This window comes from Oncorhynchus mykiss, chromosome 5 (genome assembly GCF_013265735.2).
Source record: "Oncorhynchus mykiss isolate Arlee chromosome 5, USDA_OmykA_1.1, whole genome shotgun sequence".
Classification (NCBI taxonomy): Eukaryota; Metazoa; Chordata; class Actinopteri; order Salmoniformes; family Salmonidae; genus Oncorhynchus; species Oncorhynchus mykiss.
The window spans coordinates 18,880,368-18,895,074 of NC_048569.1; positions in this window are offsets into that span (position 1 = coordinate 18,880,368).

Consider the following 14,707-nt stretch of genomic DNA (forward strand, 5'->3'; position numbering starts at 1 on the left):
CATGTTTCATGAACTGAAAGAAAAGATCTAAGAAATGTTCCATATGCACAAAACGCTTATTTCTCTCAAAAGTTGTGCACAAATGTGTTTACATCCCTGTTCGTGAGCATTTCTCCTTTGCCAAGATAATTCATCCACATGACATGTGTGGCATATCAAGAAACTGATTAAACAGCATGATCATTACATGGACTATTTACATTGACCCCCCCCCCCCCCCCCCCCCCCCCCCCCCCTCACCCCCTATCAGTGTTTTTACACTGATGCTACTGGCTGTTTATTATCTATGCATAGTCACTTTACAAATTACCTCGACTAACATGTAGACAGACACACATTGACTCAGTACTGGTACCCCCTGTATATAGCCTCATTGTTGTTGTTAAGTAATTTTCTTGTTACTTTTTTAAAAATTGTATAAATGTTTTTTATTTTAGTTTATTTAGTAAATATTTCCTTAACTCTATTTCTTAAACTGTATTGTTTGTTAAGGGCTTGTAAGTAAGCATTTCACAGTAAGGTCTACACACATATTGCATTCGGCACATGTGACAAATAACATTTGATTTGAGATTCGCCTTGTACTGGGGACAATAAAAGGCCACTCTAAAGTTTGTCACACAACACAATGCCACAGATATCTCAAGTTTTGGCATGCTGACTGAAGGAATGTCCACCAGAGCTGTTGCTGGAGCATTGAATTTTCATTTCTCTATCATAAGCCAACATAGTTTTAGAGAATTTGGCAGTAGGTCCGACCAGCCTCATAACCACAGACTACATGTAACCACGCCAGCCCAGGAGGACCTCCACACCCGGTTTAGTCTGAGACCAGCCACACAGACAGCTCAGGAAACTGTTTTTGCACAGCTGAATAATTTCTGCACAAACTGTCAGAAACCATCTCAGGAAAGCTCATCTGTGTGTTCTTTGTCCTCACCAGGGTTTTGACCTGACTACAGTTCGAAAATTCAGTGGCCAAATGCTCAACTTCGATAGCCACTGGATGCCAGCTGGATGAATCCCGGTTTCAACTGTACGGGGCAGATGGCAGACAGCGTGTATGGCGTCATGTGGGTGAGCGGTTTGTTGATGTCAACGTTGTGAACATGGTGCTGGTGGGGTTACGGTATGGGCAGGCATAAGCTACAGACAACAAGCACAATTGCATTTTATCTATGCCAATTTAAATGCACAGAGATACCGTGACGAGATCCTGATGCCCATTGTTTTGCCAGTCATCCGCTGCCATCACCTCATGTTTCAGCATGATTGTCATGTATTGTCATGTTGTGTCTTGTTTCTGTCCTTTCTCTTCACCCTGTCTCCCCCTGCTGGTCGTTTTAGGTTACCTTTTCTCCCCCTCCTTCCCCCAGCTGTTCCTTGTCTCCTCCTAACTACCTCGTCACCCCTTTTCCCACCTGTTCCCTTTTTCCCTCTGATTAGTCCTCTATATCTCTCTCTGTTTTTGTTCCTGTCCTTGTCGGATTCTTGTTTGTGTTGTTCATGCCTGAACCAGACTATCGTCATGTTTGCTGCAACCTTGTCCTGTCCTGTCGGAACCTGCCGGTTCATCTGAGCCTACGTTTGTTTTCTTATTAAAGAAGCTCTGTTTACGTTAATTCGCTTTTGGGTCCTCATTCACGCACCGTAACAGAAGAATCCGACCAAGAATGGACCCAGCGACTTCGGATCCTCTCCATTCAGCCTTCGAGATCCTGCAGGGAGCCAGGTTTTTCACTAAGTTGGACCTTCGTAACGCTTACCATCTCGTGCGCATCAGGGAGGGGGACGAGTGGAAGACGGCGTTTAACACTCCGTTAGGGCACTTTGAATACCGGGTTCTTCCTTTCGGCCTCGCTAACGCTCCAGCTGTCTTTCAGGCATTAGTCAATGATGTCCTGAGAGACATGCTGAACATCTTTGTTTTCGTTTACCTTGACGATATCCTGATTTTTTCACCGTCACTCCAGATTCATGTTCAGCACGTTCGACGTGTCCTCCAGCGCCTTTTAGAGAATTGTCTTTTTGTGAAGGCTGAGAAGTGCTCTTTTCATGCCTCCTCCGTCACATTTCTCGGTTCTGTTATTTCCGCTGAAGGCATTAAGATGGATCCCGCTAAGGTCCAAGCTGTCATTGATTGGCCCGTCCCTAAGTCACGCGTCGAGTTGCAGCGCTTTCTCGGCTTCGCGAATTTCTATCATCGTTTCATCCGTAATTTCGGTCAGGTGGCAGCCCCTCTCACAGCCCTTACTTCTGTCAAGACGTGCTTTAAGTGGTCCGTTTCCGCCCAGGGAGCTTTTGATCTCCTCAAGAATCGTTTTACATCCGCACCTATCCTTGTTACACCTGACGTCTCTAGACAGTTCGTTGTCGAGGTTGACGCGTCAGAGGTGGGCGTGGGAGCCATTCTTTCTCAGCGCTCCCTCTCTGACGACAAGGTCCACCCTTGCGCGTATTTTTCTCATCGCCTGTCGCCGTCGGAACGTAACTATGATGTGGGAAACCGCGAACTGCTCGCCATCCGCTTAGCCCTAGGCGAATGGCGACAGTGGTTGGAGGGGGCGACCGTTCCTTTTGTCGTTTGGACTGACCATAGGAACCTTGAGTACATCCGTTCTGCCAAACGACTTAATGCGCGTCAGGCACGCTGGGCGCTGTTTTTCGCTCGTTTCGAGTTCGTGATTTCTTATCGTCCGGGCTCTAAGAACACCAAGCCTGATGCTTTATCTCGTCTCTTCAGTTCTTCAGTAGCCTCCACTGACCCCGAGGGGATTCTCCCTGAGGGGCGTGTTGTCGGGTTGACTGTCTGGGGAATTGAGAGGCAGGTAAAGCAAGCACTCACTCAAACTCCGTCGCCGCGCGCTTGTCCTAGGAACCTTCTTTTCGTTCCCGTTCCTACTCGTCTGGCCGTTCTTCAGTGGGCTCACTCTGCCAAGTTAGCTGGCCACCCTGGCGTTCGGGGTACGCTTGCTTCCATTCGCCAGCGTTTTTGGTGGCCCACCCGGGAGCATGACACGCGTCGCTTCGTGGCTGCTTGTTCGGTCTGCGCGCAGACTAAGTCCGGTAACTCCCCTCCTGCCGGCCGTCTCAGGCCGCTTCCCATTCCCTCTCGACCGTGGTCTCACATCGCCTTAGATTTTGTCACCGGACTGCCTTCGTCAGCGGGGAAGACTGTTATTCTTACGGTTGTCGACAGGTTCTCTAAGGCGGCTCATTTTATTCCCCTTGCTAAGCTTCCTTCTGCTAAAGAGACGGCACAAATCATCATCGAGAATGTTTTCAGAATTCATGGCCTTCCGTCAGACGTCGTTTCGGACAGAGGTCCGCAATACACGTCTCAATTTTGGAGGGAGTTTTGCCGTTTGATTGGGGCTTCCGTCAGTCTCTCTTCCGGCTTTCACCCCCAGTCTAACGGTCAAGCAGAACGGGCCAATCAGACTATTGGTCGCATCTTACGCAGTCTTTCTTTTCGCAACCCTGCGTCTTGGTCAGAACAGCTCCCCTGGGCAGAATACGCCCACAACTCGCTTCCTTCGTCTGCGACCGGGCTATCTCCTTTTCAGAGTAGCCTCGGGTACCAGCCTCCGCTGTTCTCATCTCAGTTCGCCGAGTCCAGCGTCCCCTCCGCTCAGGCTTTTGTCCAACGTTGCGAGCGCACCTGGAAGAGGGTCAGGTCTGCACTTTGCCGTTATAGGGCGCAGACTGTGAGGGCTGCTAATAAGCGTAGAACTAAGAGTCCTAGATATTGTCGCGGTCAGAGAGTTTGGCTCTCCACTCAGAACCTTCCCCTTAAGACGGCTTCTCGCAAGTTGACCCCGCGGTTCATTGGTCCGTTCCGTATTTCTCAGGTCATTAATCCTGTCGCAGTTCGACTTCTTCTTCCGCGATACCTTCGTCGCGTCCACCCGGTCTTCCATGTCTCCTGTATCAAGCCCGTTCTTCGCGCCCCCGCTCGTCTTCCCCCCCCCCCCCCCATCCTTGTCGAGGGCGCACCCATCTACAGGGTCCGTAGGATTTTGGACATGCGTCCTCGGGGCCGTGGTCATCAATACCTAGTAGATTGGGAGGGGTACGGTCCTGAGGAGAGGAGTTGGGTTCCCTCTCGGGACGTGCTGGACCGTGCGCTGATCGAGGATTTCCTCCGTTGCCGCCAGGTTTCCTCCTCGAGTGCGCCAGGAGGCGCTCGGTGAGTGGGGGGGTACTGTCATGTATTGTCATGTTGTGTCTTGTTTCTGTCCTTTCTCTTCACCCTGTCTCCCCCTGCTGGTCGTTTTAGGTTACCTTTTCTCCCCCTCCTTCCCCCAGCTGTTCCTTGTCTCCTCCTAACTACCTCGTCACCCCTTTTCCCACCTGTTCCCTTTTTCCCTCTGATTAGTCCTCTATATCTCTCTCTGTTTTTGTTCCTGTCCTTGTCGGATTCTTGTTTGTGTTGTTCATGTCTGAACCAGACTATCGTCATGTTTGCTGCAACCTTGTCCTGTCCTGTCGGAACCTGCCGGTCCATCTGAGCCTACGTTTGTTTTCTTATTAAAGAAGCTCTGTTTACGTTAATTCGCTTTTGGGTCCTCATTCACGCACCGTAACAATGATAATGCACAATTGTCTAAAAAAAAATGTGGCAAGGATCTGTCATGCTTCCTGGGAGAAAACATGTCCCAGTTCTTCCATAGCCTGCATACTCACCAGTCATGTCACCTATTGAGCATGTTTGGGATGCTCTCGATCGACGTGTACGACAGCATGTTCCAGTTCCCATCAATTTCCAACAACATCGCACAGCCACGTAGAAAAAGGAGGAAGGGAAACGCTGCTAAGATACACAACAGTAGTTTGGTAGACAGAAGGTGCTCTTTGGTAAAAGGGGTACATTGGCCATCAAAAAGAAAGGAGGACCAAGGCACTCTTCATATAATTAATGAACATGCCATTATTTGTATGGCATGTTCAATGGGAACAAAGTTTAAAAACTCTGATGCGTTTCGGCTGCATGGCCTTCGTCAGGGAGTAACATCGCACAGCCATTGAAGGAGTGGTACAACATTCCACAGGCCGCAATCAACAGCCTGGTCAACTCTATGTGAAGGAGATGTGAAACGCTGCATGAGGCAAATGGTGGTCACACCTGATACTGACTGGTTTTCTGATCCACCCCCTACTTTTTTTTTAAAGGTATCTGTCACCAAAAAGATGCATATCTGCATTCCCAGTCATGCGAAATCCATATTAGAGCCTAATTTATTTATTTAAATTGCCTGATTTCCTTATATGAACTGTAACTCAGTAAAATCTTTAAATTGGGTCATGTTGGGTTAAAACATGTGTTTAGTGTAATTTATATGTTGGTCACAGCCCTACTAAAATACATCTGGCCTGTTTGTGGTCTAGACTAGAGAGCCTATTTAGTCCATTATGTTCTTTGATTTGACTCAAATTCCACAATTATTGTACTGTATTTATTTGACATTCACATACACCTCTGTTCATTGACGATAAAATAATACATGATATATGATGATCAAAAAGGCTGGAATGGTGTAGTGGTTTCCAAATGGAGAAATTGATCAGCCATTAATGGCAGTAACAGTGGCTTCATCCTGTGTGGTATATACTGTACTTAAGCAATAAGGCCTGAGGAGGTGTGGTATATGGCCTGGACACTGCCGTGGTATATTGGCCATATATTGCAAATATTGCAAGGTGCCTTAATGCTATTATAAACTGGTTACCAACATAATTCGAGCAGAAAAGTAAATGTTTTGTCATACCCATAGTATATGGTCTGATATACCACGTCTGTCAGCTAGTCAGCATTCAGGGCTCAAACTTCCCAGTTTATAATTAGCTACAACTACAGCCTGTTCTTGATATGCTTTACCCCACTGCACAATACAGGGATATCTACGTTTATGAAGTTGACAGCAACCTTAGTTGGGTTTGAAAGTGCACATTTTTCATTTGAGTGGCCTCCTCTCCCTGCCCACATGTGCTATACAGTGACATACAGTGATATAAAGTGCTACACAGTGCTATACAGTGATATACAGTGCTACACAGTGCTTTACAGTGCTATACAGTGATATACAGTGCTACACAGTGCTATACAGTGATATACAGTGCTACACAGTGCTATACAGTGATATACAGTGCTACACAGTGCTTTACAGTGCTATACAGTGATATACGGTGCTATACAGTGATATACGGTGCTATACGGTGCTACACGATGCTATACTGTGCTTTACAGTGCTATACAGTGATATAGAATGCTACACAGTGCTATACAGTGATATAGGTGATATACAGTGCTATACAGTGATATACAGTACTTTACAGTGCTATACAGTGATATACAGTGCTACACAGTGCTTTACAGTGCTATACAGTGATATACAGTGCTACACAGTGCTATACAGTGATATACAGTGCTACACAGTGCTATACAGTGCTACACAGTGATATACAGTGCTATACAGTGATATACAGTGCTACACAGTGCTATACAGTGATATACAGTGCTACACAGTGCTTTACAGTGCTATACAGTGATATACGGTGCTATACAGTGATATACGGTGCTATACGGTGCTACACGGTGCTATACTGTGCTTTACAGTGCTATACAGTGATATAGAATGCTACACAGTGCTATACAGTGATATACGTGATATACAGTGCTATACAGTGATATCATGTACAGTGATATACAGTGCTATACAGTGCTTTACAGTGCTATACAGTGCTATACAGTACTTTACAGTGATATACAGTGCTGTACATGGCTTTACAGTGATATACAGTGATATGCAGTGCTATTCAGTGCTATACAGTGCTATACAGTGATATCATGTACAGTGATATACAGTGCATTACAGTGATATACAGTGATATACAGTGTTATAGTGCTGTATAAAACATATATGGCAGCTTGGAAAGGGTTGCACAGCTGAAGGCCAGACAGAAGCCAATCTGAAGTAAAAGGCAAATGACAGCCCCTTTGGAGTTTGCTAAAAGGCACTTAAAGGACTCTCAGACCATGAGAAACAAGATTCTCTGGTCTGATGAAACCAAGATTGAACTCTTTGGCCTGAATTCCAAGCGTCACATCTGGAGGAAACCTGGCACCATCCCTACAGTGAACCGTGGTGGTGGCAGCATCATGCTGTGGGGATTTTTTCAGCAGTAGAGACTGGGAGACTAGTCAGGCCCGGGGGAAAGATGAATGGAGCAAAGTACAGAGAGATCCTTGATGAAAAACTGCTCCAGAGCGCTCAGGAACTCGGACTGAGGGGCGAAGGTTCACCTTCCAACAGGACAATGATGCTAACCACACTGCCAAAACAACCCAGGAGTGGCTTCGGGACAAGTCTCTGACTCTCCTTGAGTGGCCCAGCCAGAGCCCGGTCTTGAACCCGATCAAACATCTCTGGAAAGACCTAAACATAGCTGTGCAGCAACACTCCCCATCCAACGTGATAGAGCTTGAGAGGATCTGCAGAGAAGAATGGGAAAATCTCCCCAAATAAAGGTGTGCCAAGCTTATGGCGTCATACCCAAGAAGACTCATGGCTGTAATCACTGCCATAGGTCCTTCAACAAAGTACTGAGTAAAGGGTCTGAATACGTACAGTACCAGTCAAACGTTCGGACAAACCTTCTCATTCAAGGGCTTTTGTTTATTTGTACTATTTTCTACATTGTACAACTATGAAATAACACATATGGAATCATGTAGTAACCAAAAAAGTGTAAACAAATCAAACTATATTTTATATTGGTTGGAAAAGCATTCCAGGGGAAACTGGTTGAGAGAATTCCAAGAATGTGCAAAGCTGTCATCAAGGCTAAGGGTGGCTACTTTGAAGAATCTCAAATCTCAAATATATTTTAATTTGTTTAACACTTTTTTGGTTACTACATGTGTTCATGTGTTGTTTCATAGTTTTGATGTCTTGGGGGCCTGTGTTTGGGGGCCTGTGTGACTAACTCCATGTACTTTTTCACTTTATTGGAACATTGAACATTCTCTCTCTGTGCTGTGCCCATTTAATTGTGTGCCTCTGTAATGGCCTCTTTTCTCTTTTCCAAAAGTAATGCGTCTATCAATTGGGTGCCCGAGAAGTCTTTGATGCGATTCCATGGCCGCCAGGCTGCCTGTCTCGACTGAATTGTATTATACACTAATAGCTTAAAGGCATGAAGCCTCAGACACACGCTCCTTAAACAGGCAAACAGCTCACAGAGGGACCCAGCTAGCTGTAGCTGGCTAAACATATACACTCAAATCCACTCTGGTTACAAAGCACTGAGCCAAAGAAATGCATAGTCTCCGTCCAAATGGCACCCTATTCAGTTTATACTCTACTTTTGATCAGGTTCTGGCACTAAATAGGGAATAGGGTGCCATCTGAGATGCACACAGAGAGATATTGTACTGTAATTTAATGTGAAGAACAGGCTGCATAGACTGATGATTGTTGTCAATTTTACTACCTGGTAAGGTGGTGAAGTCAGGTTAAGATCCTATTATACTTTAACCCTCTATTGACTTGTGGACAAAATGTTTATTTTTACTGGTGTGATTTTGAACTGAAACTCTAGCTACAGATGGTGCCCTCAAATTAGCTAAGAGGTTAATGGGAAAACCCTTGAATAAACTGCAGCCTAAAATATATTATTGTTCACAACCAGCAGAACATTTCTGCCGGCATACCAAATGGCACCCTATTCCCTGTAGTGCACTACATTTGACAAGGGCCCATATGGCTGTTGTCAAAAGTTGTGCTCTATATAGGGAATAGGGTGCCATTTGTGATGCCCCCACTGTCTGTTCAGAGTGGTTGAGCTGCTCCACTATCATTCTCTTAAAATCAGCAATACAATACAGTCAGTCAATCCCTACAGTCTAGATATACTGAACACATTAAATGGACCTCTCACTGTCATGGGACTTGAATAACAGAAAATAGACATTACCAATTTTGCTTCCATTATGTTGTATGAGTGGTGTGGTGTGTGGGTGTGTGTGTGTGTGTGTGTGTGTGTGTGTGTGTGGCCTACAGTATACTGTACTGGATCAGAATGTGATTATGAAGTGTTGAAATGATGATTCTGTAAGTGATGGTAGATCAATGTGCACTAAGAGGATGTCCCAATTGCTTTACAGTGTTTGTTAATGCTCTCCAGTCCACTTTAGTCTAGCAACCGGTCCAAGACTAATCCCACTGTTACAGGGTGCCTAGACATGATGCATTATTAAAAACCACAGTCATAGCTAGCCACAACGTCCCCCAGTCCTTTACGACTGTGTGACGAAGATCCAGCCTGGTTAATATGATCCATTATTGAGCAGTTACGCCACAGTCTATTGACGTGAGAAGCGTTTAAGTGTGTGTGTGTGTGTAGATATGATCCATTATTAACAGCAGAGATCTCCTTGCGGCACCACAGAGATTCATTAGGACAGATTATTTTTATCCCAGAGTTAAAACACCTCAACCGGTGACGGTTGTGATTAGCGTGAGCTAGTGACCAAGATAGAGTTAGCGACCTGTCTCTTCACAGTCGGTGTCACGGACAAGAATCCACAGCAGGGGGGAGGAAGAGAAGGAGGAGAAAGACTATGAAAGTGAAGTAGAGGAAGATGAGGAGGAAGATAAAATAAGAGGAGGAAGAGGAAGCTGAGGAGGAAAAGGAGGAAGATGAGGAGGAGGAAGAGGAAGAAAGGAGAAACTGAATAATGGGACCACTTCCATGGGAAATTAATAATACAACCTACAGGCTTTGACGGAGTTGGGGAAGACTTGGAGTGAGTTAAGTGATGGGTTCGATGTCTCTTGAGACAGACCATATACGTAGGCACCAGCGACTCCTGTGGCGGGCCGGGTGCAGTGCATGCTAACCAAGGTTGCCAGGTGCAAGGTGTTTCCTCCAACACATTGGTGCGGCTGGCTTCCGGGTTGGATGCGCGCTGTGTTAAGAAGCAGTGCGGCTTGGTTGAGTTGTGTTTTGGAGGACGCATGGCTTTCGACCGTCGTCTCTCCCGAGCCCGTACGGGAGTTGTAGCGATGAGACAAGATAGTAGTTACTAACAATTGGGTACCACGAAATTGGGGAGAAAAAGGGGGTCAAATTTTAAAAAAATAATACAAAATGTTTTTGAGCTATAGAAAAAGGGAGACACAAAAAGACATGGCTACCCAAAGAGGAGCGTCTATGTGGTCACTGCACCACAGGGGAGGCAGAGACAGAGATGCACTTTTTCCTCTACTGTGAGAAATACTCCCAAATAAGATCAGATTTTAGCAAGGAAATTGTCACGTATACTCCCTCTCTGTCCTCTAGGTCACCAGACTGCTGATTATTACACACACCCATCACCATCGTCACGTGCACCAGCGCTTATTGACACTCACCTAGACTCCATCACCTCCTTGATTACCTTCCCTATATATGTCACTCCCTTTGGTTCCTTCCCTATTTATGTCACTCCCTTTGGTTCCTTCCCTATATATGTCACTCCCTTTGGTTCCTTCCCTATATATGTCACTCCCTTTGGTTCCTTCCCTATTTATGTCACTCCCTTTGGTTCCTTCCCTATTTATGTCACTCCCTTTGGTTCCTTCCCCAGGCATCATTGTTTCTGTTTCAGTGTCATGTCTGTGCGTTGTTCGTGTTTCTTGTTTTCTATTATGTTTTGTTCATTTTTCAAATGATTTACTCCCTGAAGAATTGCTTCCCGACTCCTGGCTTCCCAACGTTACAGAAATATCTCAATCAACTCCCAACTTCTGTTCATTGACTAATAACATAAGCTGGTAATTATTCTGGGTGAGGGAGAAATCGCAAATATTACTGCCAGACATGACCATTCATTTCTTGAAGTAATTACATTGTATATAACTGACAGTAATACATAGTGGAACCATCATCATGTACATGTTGTTGTTTACTTATTTGCCATTCTTTCTTTTCATAATCATATTTTTATTTAATTAAATGTATCTACTGAATATTACACAATACAACAGCAGTAGTGTTGTACCTGTATTCATGATTATATGCACTGTTATTGCTACTACTAAAATGAACTGTATTTCATTATCCTCATTGCATTTTACTGTATTTACTGAAATGCTGTAGCATTATACTGCTTTGGCAATATCTATACATTTCATTTCATGCCAATAAAGCAATCTGAATTTGAATTAGAGAACCTTTGTAATTCACGTCCCTCCCTCCCGGGCCGTCGGCCATTACTTTACCCTCCATCACCAACACCTCTCGGAGCTTGGCAGCCCTCTCCACGGAGATACAGCGACAGATATTCAAAATATGATTCTCAGCTCTTTTATGTCTCTGAGACGTCCCATTCATGTGCCTCTGGTTTTGAGGACACCCGTCACTTAGGCTCATGATTAATCCAGGGCTGGCAAAGTACGAGAGAGAGGAGAGAGGGAGGAAGAGAGAAAGAAAGAGAGAGGGAAAGAGAGAGAGAAAAGATGGAGAGAAAGTGTGTGTGTGGCAGACAGACAGACAGACAGACAGACAGACAGACAGACAGACAGACAGACAGACAGACAGACAGACAGACAGACAGACAGACAGACAGACAGACAGACAGACAGAAAGGGAGAGGGAGAGAGAGAGAGAGAGAGAGAGAGAGAGAGTGACAGAGAGAGAGAGAGAGAAATGGAGAGAGAGAGAGAGAGAGAGAGAGAGTGAGAGTGAGAGAAATGGAGAGAGAGAGAGAGAGAGAGAAAGATGGAGAGAGGAAGAGAGAGCGAAAGGGAGGGAGGGAGATAGAGATATTAATAAAATAGAGGGAGAGGGAGAGAGAGAGCTCCAGCTCCATAAAAGTGGGATTGAACAACGGGACTGGACAGAGGGCCCACAGGGGAAGGGCATCTCATGTCTCAGTCCTAATGACTCCGCTAATCATTCTCATTTTAGCTGGGATTCAGAACTCATGGGCGAGAGGATGAATGAAATAAGGAAGGGGAAAGAGGAATGTGTTTTATGTCTTTGTTTTTGGCACTGGGTTGTCTCTATTTTTCTGTCCGTTGGGCAAGTTTAATAGGCTTGTTGTTGTTGAATTTTTACACAGTGGAGGACATTGGGGGAAATGAGAGCTCACTAGGTCATAGGACAGAAGTGTTGTTGACAGAGATGTTTATGAGGCTGATTATGTTGTGCTCTGGGCTGTTTGTAGAGGTGTTGATGACAGAGATGTTTATGAGGCTGGTTATGTTATCCTCTGGGCTGTTTGTAGAGGTGTTGATGATAGAGATGTTCATGAGGCTGGTTATGTTGTGCTCTAGGCTGATTGTAGAGTTGTGGTCACACTAAAAATGGAAGAGGCATTTACTCTCAGACAGAAGCATCTCTCTCTCTATTTATGTATCTCACTCACTATCGCTCTCTCTCACACACGCATGCACGCATACACAGCTACACACACACACACACACACACACACACACACACACACACACACACACACACACACACACACACACACACACACACACACACACACACACACACACACACACACACGCTCTAGCAGTCATTGACAATGATAGCGGTGCTGTTTCTCTCTTTCACTGTGCGTGGTGCTTGCTGTTGTCTGTGCTGAACAAAAATGGCTTATTTACAAACAAACACAAAGTTTAGTCTCGCAAGTCAGACAATGAAATGTAAAATATTACATGTACCCCAAGGCAGTGTGAGTAAGTAAGACTGGTATTGAGGCTACACATGGTTAGTAGTCATTATAAACTGGGTGGTTCGAGCCCTGAATGCTGATTGTCTGACAGCTGTGGAATATCAGATCGTATACCAGGGATATAACAAAACGTTTATTTTTAATGCTCTAATTAGGTTGGTAACCAGTTTATAATAGCAATAAGGCACCTTAGGGGTTGTGTCGTGCCTAAGAACAGACCTTAGCCGTGGTATGTTGATCATGTACAACATTGTCTTGGGCCTTATTGCTTAATTAACACACACATGGTTGGTATTCATTAACACACACATGGTTGGTAGCCATTAACACAAACATGGTTTGTAATCATTAATACACACATGGTTGGTAGTCATTAACACACACATGGTTTGTAATCATTAATACACACATGGTTGGTAGTCATTAACACACACATGGTTTGTAATAACTAATACAGACATGGTTGGTATTCATTAATACACATATGGTTTGTAATCATTAACACACACATGGTTTGTAATCATTAATACACACATGGTTGGTAGTCATTAATACACAGATGGTTTGTAATCATTAACACACATGGTTGGTAGTCATTAATACACAGATGGTTGGTAGTCATTAATACACAGATGGTTTGTAATCATTAACACACATGTTTGGTAGTCATTAACACACACATGGTTGGTAGTCATTAATACACAGATGGTTGGTAGTCATTAATACACAGATGGTTTGTAATCATTAACACACATGGTTGGTAGTCATTAATACACAGATGGTTGGTAGTCATTAATACACAGATGGTTTGTAATCATTAACACACACGGTTGGTTGTCATTAACACACACATGGTTGGTAGTCATTAATACACAGATGGTTGGTAGTCATTAAAACACAGATGGTTGGTAGTCATTAATACACAGATGGTTTGTAATCAACACACACATGGTTGGTAGTCATTAATACACAGATGGTTTGTAATCAACACACACATGGTTGGTAGTCATTAATACACATATAGTTTGTAATCAACACACACATGGTTGGTAGTCATTAATACACAGATGGTTTGTAATCATCACACACATGGTTGGTAGTCATTAACACACTCATCCATTAGCAGCAAACTCTTCCCATGGTGGTCGTGTCTGTAGGCCAGCCCTCAGGCCCTGTTCAACTGCCTAACTGCTGTGATTTACTCTAACTAATGCAGGCATTTATACTAATGCACTCAACCACTCACCAACAGAATCATACACACACACACACACACACACACACACACACACACACACACACACACACACACACACACACACACACACACACACACACACACACACACACACAAACAGACAAAGAAGAAGCACAGACACACACATTGTCATAAATACTTTTCTTTGTCATAAAAAAAGCAGAGCCAGTCATGTTCACTGGCAGTCACACAAACACCAACACAGACCTAGAAAAGCAGCCCAAAGCCTCCCCTCTAATCCTCTGAATGGCCATTATGTGGCCACTACTGTCATAAATGGTCTCTGTGTTGGGATAATTTGGTCATTTATGAAGGACTATAACCCATCTGACTGGTGTTAGAGTAGCAGCTTAACATGCTGTTTGGTAACTGAAGCTTGCACCTTCACTCACTCTCTCTCTCTCTTTCTCTCACTCTCTCTCTCACTCTGTATCCCCTCGTGACGATCCATTCCACTCCACTCCCCTTCCATTTTACTATTTTTCTATCCATACATTTGATCTCCTCTTTGCTAGACATGCTTAAGACCATTTCTCCAGACCATTCTGTTTGTCCGCGAACATTTATCATTTGTGTTTGAACAGGGATCTGTGTGTGTCTTTGTATGGATGACGTACTGTGTGTGTGTATGTGTGTGTGTGTGTGTGTGTGTGTGTGTGCACGCATCTATCTATTTCTGTGTGTTTGTTAACCAGCATCCAGGAAGTGAGTAGCAGTGAGAA